A 6,000-nucleotide genomic window follows, 5' to 3' on the forward strand; every position below is an offset into this window, starting at 1 on the left:
GGGTCAGGGTTAGGGATAGGCAAGTAGTTATGGTTAAGGTTAGGATAGGTCTACAGGAAATGAATGTAAGTCAATGTCAAGTCCCCAAAAAGAAAGAAAGCACAGTTTGTGTGTGTGTGTGTGTGTGTGTGTGAGAGAGAGAGAGAGAGAGAGTAGGTAGATCCCATCATATCAATGGTGGGCTGTTCAGCATGGAGCATACAGTAACTAAAAGACCATTCAGTTATAAAAATAAAACCTATGAAAATTACCTGTGGGTCACTGAGTTTGTTTATTAGTGTGGTCAGTGCAGAGGAGTAGGCAGTCTTTAATCTACATTGCTGTATTTAGAAAAAAGGGCAATGAGGTCCTCTAAGATACAGTTTCAATAAGAAAAAAGTTTGTGCTTTTTTAACTCTGTAATAGCTCAAATTAGGAAGGTTACTTTCAGATAATAAATCATTTAGAATATGAACAGCCTTCTACCTGTATTGTGCTTTTCTATGCACTGAGGCACACTGAGAGTGTTGTCACCCTATATATCCATTCACACACCCTATGTGTTCATTCACCAGAAGCAACTTGGGGTTCAACGCCTTACTCCAGGATATCTTGACATGTGACACGGACACACCGGGGGTCGAACCACCAATCTCCTGAGCCACAGCTGTCCCTGGTATGGGTATACTGTACCAGTTAGGGCAGGTGGCTGCTCTACGATGTAAGATAAGAAGACCTATCTCCTATCTCCCCACAGTTTGGTGTGCTTCTCTAAGAGGTGGACTCATTTGCAATCAAACACATAGAAACGAAATTCTTAAAATGTAGCTCCCCCACCAACATGCGTCCTACTGCAGCAGAGAGCAAAGGGAGCACTTCCTGTGAGGGTATGACACTGCACAAAAGCCCCTCTAGCCATAGCCTGACCCCAACCAGAAATATCACTCACTGCTTACTTGGAAGCCGGCTGGGAACATAGGTAGCTCTGTGTGTGTATGTGTGTTGTCTCCCCTGTTTTATTGACCTTTGAGCTTGAACTTAACTGAAAACAGGAACATTTACTGTGTTTCTTTATTTACATGTGTTATTGTTGTGATAATAGTGGTCACAGTTTGCTATTGTACTGGGATGTGAAGTGGCCTCAGAGAGGAGTTGAGCAAAATGTTGCTAAGAATACAGTGAAAATATATATCTTTGTTTTTTACTGCTGGATGCAAGATGTCTCCTTTGTCACTGGAAAGTGAAACCTCAAACACAAATGATAATATACAACCTTTGTTCCCACATGTGACCCATATAACCATTCCACTGACAGTACCAGACCTTTGTCATCATATTCTGACTGGAGTGGGACTTTAAAGGAGTCTCAGATGTGTTCATCTCACCTCTGTTCCACCCACACTTATTGCCTAAATGTTTTAAACATTGTGGCTTCAGTAATTTAAGAAAGATGACAGTGAGTGGTGACCCAGCTTAAGCATCAAAACATCCCTTCAAAACGCTATGGGTGATGTCACATACACAGTGTTTTCCCACGTAGTGTGTGGCCATGTGTATAATTTAATATGCTGAGTATTACTGTGCAAAAGTCTCTGCACTGTGCAGTAGAGCCAGTGAATGACGGATTAGTCTCCCAAACTGTAGATACATGTCATTAACAGGCTAACCCACCTTGCTCAGAAAATAAAAACTGGTGAAAAACAAAATGTAAAACAAGCATAAAGTGTCTCAGAAAGTGCTGGGCCACCAGAACAGCTTCAATGCACCTTGGCATTAATTCTCCAGCTCTCTGAATTCAACTGGAGGGATGTAGACCATTCTTCCAAAGGATACTGGGCGTCAGTCCAAAATCTCCCATAGGCTTTCAGATGGGTTGAGAACCGCTGACTGTGAAGGCCATAGCATGATGATGATTCACATCATTTTCACACTCACTAAACCTTTCAGTGACTCCTCATGCCCATGCACCGCTCAGGATAGAAATGTTTCATCGTAGGTCAAGGTGATCAACTTTGGGTACAGCCCAAGTTTCTTACAGTATATGATTGCTCCTCACTCCAAGATCCTCACTTGACCTGGAAGTCCTTCCTGGTAGAAGGATGGTCGAGGACCTCCCAAGACATCAAGGTGAGTGACAAGACAAAAGATCAGTCTCTGTTCCAGATGTCATCCTGCACTCCTCATTCCATCTAGAGCCAGATGTTTATCATCACACTCCCTCTCTTCTGCCTCTCCTTTACACCCTCATTACACTCATACTTTCCATGTCTTTCTTTTTTTATTTTTTCGGGGGTGGTGGTGGGGAGACTGACCGGTCACCATGGCCAGAGGCCCAGGTTCCTTCCTTGTGGGCTTGACCTTTCTTAATGAAAAGACTAAACACAAAAAAATCTTAGCTGGTCTCATGGTCTCTCATGTCTGTTACTCTGAGGAGGCAGCAGAGCAGTCAACCTTAGTCCTCAGCCAGCCATATGTCCTGTAAGGCTGGTTCGAATAAGAGCAAAGATAACTTAAAAAAAACATTGAAATGCTTGAAGAAAAAAAGACAATATGCACCAGTTTCTTTTTCTTTGTCCTTCTCTTTCTGTTTCACTCAAAGTCAGTGATGGTAGAGTAAGACAAAATATGAGTAGTGAAATTTTCTTTGACTCCATTATTCATGTACATTCAGCTGGCACTTTATTAGGTACACTTAGCTAAAACTAATTCAGTGTAATACAACAGTCCAGCAATAAATCCTCCTTTTTCAAATGTGATAATATTCAGTTCAGCTCCACATGTTCTAACGTGATAATACTGCTGAATAAAACTCAACAAAATGTAAACATTAAAACCTTCATGAAAAGAGGCTTTATGGCAGAACTACTGCATTAGACTGCAGAGTGTAGCCAGGCAGCCCTGGGTGTGTGTATGTGTGTGTGGAGGGGCTTGGGGGGGGGGGTGAAGCCACATCATCTCTATGTGGCCTAAACAAAATGTTTATTAGTAAAAAAAAACTTAAAAAAAACATGCTTTTTGCATGTTTGTTGCAAAGGGTCATCACATTTCTGCCAGGCAATACAGACTGCATCTGGTTAAATTTAGGCGTGACAATAAGTTACAGCTACATTCATCATGTTTACACTTGACTGGACTTGTAGAATAAAAGTGGTGCATCTGTGGAAGCTCACACGGGTCAAGATGGAAGCGCCTGACAAACTATTGTAGAGGTTGGTGGAACTAATTTCTTCCCAGTCCGTTAATAGCATCATTGACTGAAGCGCACTTAGTGTTATTTTCTCACCTCCTGCCCGCTGCAGCCTGCAGCAGGGTGCACATGGACACGCCCCTGACAGGGCTGCAGCGGCTGAATAGGCCACTGACTTCAGCCAATTCAGCCTTTAATCAAATCGGTCTGGTCCCACCCAGCTTTTGTCACAAAATAGTCCTTTTCAGATTTTTCCCTCCCTCCCTCTCTCTCTCCCTCCTCCTCCTCAGCATCAAGTGCAGCTTGAGCGGAGCGTCCCGGCTGCCGACTTTCTCCTAGCTTCTTTGCAGAAGCAATGAGGAGAAGAGAGCCATCGCCGTCTGGGATGCAGTAGTCTAACACCTATTTTCCTAGTGGAATCATATTTGCATATATCCAGGGGAAAGAAACGACACTACTGTACAGTACGGATTTGGCAGATCCATCAATCGGATGCAAGCAGGTAGGACGTCTTTGTCGTTTTTCAGGATCTGGATGGAGCCATCGGGGAAATACCTTCTTTCTTGCTTTATAGTTTGAAAATGTTTGTTTTCGTTTTTCTGAAGCTTTAAATTAGGATTGTTGCTTCTTCTCTGTGTGGAGGCATCTTTAATTTGATTTTATAGCCCAAGTGCTAGATACACAATAATGTTCACGTTATTTTTAGGCGTTTGAAGTAGCCTATCATTATTAGTATTTTTATTATTGTTGTTGTTACTGGATGCTAGTTTTCAACATTCATACGTAATTATATATTTTAGGTAGCCTATATTTGCATGGGTCTTTCCACAAATCCAGATGTGGTATTTTGTTTTCCCGTTTTATTTATGTTGATTTGCATTACACTGCTGATATAGTAATAGGGTTATGTCTTATTTAGAAATGTGAAAATACATGGATAGACTGTTACAAAGACATTTTGAATTTGACCTAAATCAGACTTACTTGGAGCGTTTTGTTATTGTAAACACTTCATTAACAGTGCTGCTCTGATGAGTCCCTGGTTGTTCTAACACTCTGGAAACGGTTTGTTTAAAGACGTGAAAACAGGTCAAAATGAATGAAAACGCAACACAATTACACAAAAGAAGCGGATCCATGCTTAAACTGCGCCATAGCGCCATCCTTTGGTCACATTGTCTCCTGGGTGCCTGCACCAATTGTGACTCCCTCCACTCAGGGATGGAGAGGACACAGCTTCTTGTTCAGCTGAGTGCAGTGGAAAATAGTTCAGTTGAAATGAGAGCCTTTTATGACCAAGAGCCATCATGACAGCATATCATTTTCCAGTCTGAATAAGTGCAGGCTTGTGTTATGTGTGAGTGTGGTGTGTGAAGCTGAACAACATCTAAAGGTCATCATGTATTCTCATTTGTTGGGACTGGTCTACAGCTCTTGAGAACTCATATTTTATTATCATCGTTTTGGCTGGTTAGATGCTAACCATTGTGTTTTATTGGACACTGTGTGGTAAACTTGAGCCAAAAAGTCTCCTGTGCCGTCAAACCCAGCTGCATGGCAATGCACTCGCTGACAAACAGACCTGGAAAGTAAAGGGAAAGCTTTGTAGTATCAACTTAAAAGTGGAATTTGTGTAGAATCACTGCAGTGGATGACAGCGCACTGATTGGGTCCACTGGTGATGACAAGCCAGGCAGAGTTTCATTTTTGTGCTGCACAAACAGCTAATTGAAAGGGAATGTGTGTCTGTGGATCAACTGGTGGCTAATTTGGCTGTTTTCCAAAGGTTTGTGCTCCAGCTGGACACTGAAGATTTCCGCCTGTCTGTTACACTCCATTGAAACCCCTCAAGTAGCCAACAAACAGCTATTACGCTCATGCTGCAATGCTCCATCATCCAGATTCATTTCTCTCCTTGTGTGTGGAAACATCTGTGTGACTTTATCAAAACAGCCATGCTGACATATTGAAAATATCATATAGTTGAGTGATGGTCTGCTGAATCTATTAAAAAGCACCCAGACTGTCATTTTCTTTATAGAATTATCGGGAATATTGGCAACATCACACCCATACAGTAGACACATGGACCAGTTGTACGTCTGCAGCCTGCATAGTTTCTATATTACCGTAGAAGCATTTGTATGCATGGTCAAGGAGTGGTGTGCAGTTAAGGAAACCAGATATAGTCATTACTGAAGGAAAAGGTTAACCATTGTGGCAAACCTCCAAGCCACTGTCTCAGCCCATTCAGTGGATCAGGGTTCGTCCTCTCGCCGCAGCCTCCAGCAGGACATAAATCTCCTCTTTACCACACAGCTAATGTAGCAACACTAGAAAAATGTTTCAAGAACTTATGAATTATGAATAATGACACCTTTTTCAAAAAATCTGAAAACCTGAGCATTTGGAAGAGTTATAAAACACTTATAAAACAGAGGACTGTCCACTGGAGTATGCTGTTGTGATAATCTAGAGCTCTGGGCTCAGTCAGTGTTTTTAACATTCTGGGCTACACTGCTGTCCTATTGTCTTAATGGGTACATGAAACAAGGAGGCCATTTACTGAGTATTCTGATTCCAAACAAGATCGCTGTGTGTTATTTCACTTCCTTGACAGAGGTGTCTGAATCATTACTGTCATAAACCAAATTATTCAACTTATGCAATCCCCCTCACTGTTGTCAGTCACATCAGTCACTGCAGATTGTTGCAGAGCTAATAACCTACATTCACATGACTAAGCCATGCCAGCAACTAGGCTGTAGGACAGTAGAATGGTGGTGCATTGAGCCAAATGCTAACATTATCATAATGACAATGCTAACATGTTC

At 41.9% G+C, this 6,000-nt stretch overlaps 1 protein-coding gene across 1 annotated transcript in view; it reads left to right on the forward strand.

Annotated features, from left to right (window-relative positions):
• Positions 1-3,463: 3,463 nt before the first annotated feature.
• prss35 (serine protease 35) overlaps positions 3,464-6,000 on the forward strand; it is a 5,843-nt gene continuing 3,306 nt past the window's right edge. Inside the window, exon 1 of the mRNA XM_020621587.1 lies at positions 3,464-3,668. The gene's annotated coding sequence lies outside the window, so the exon portion shown is untranslated. The remainder of the gene's footprint in view (positions 3,669-6,000) is intronic.

The sequence above is a fragment of the Monopterus albus genome, unplaced genomic scaffold, assembly GCF_001952655.1.
Source record: "Monopterus albus unplaced genomic scaffold, M_albus_1.0 scaffold262.1, whole genome shotgun sequence".
Lineage (NCBI taxonomy): Eukaryota > Metazoa > Chordata > Actinopteri > Synbranchiformes > Synbranchidae > Monopterus > Monopterus albus.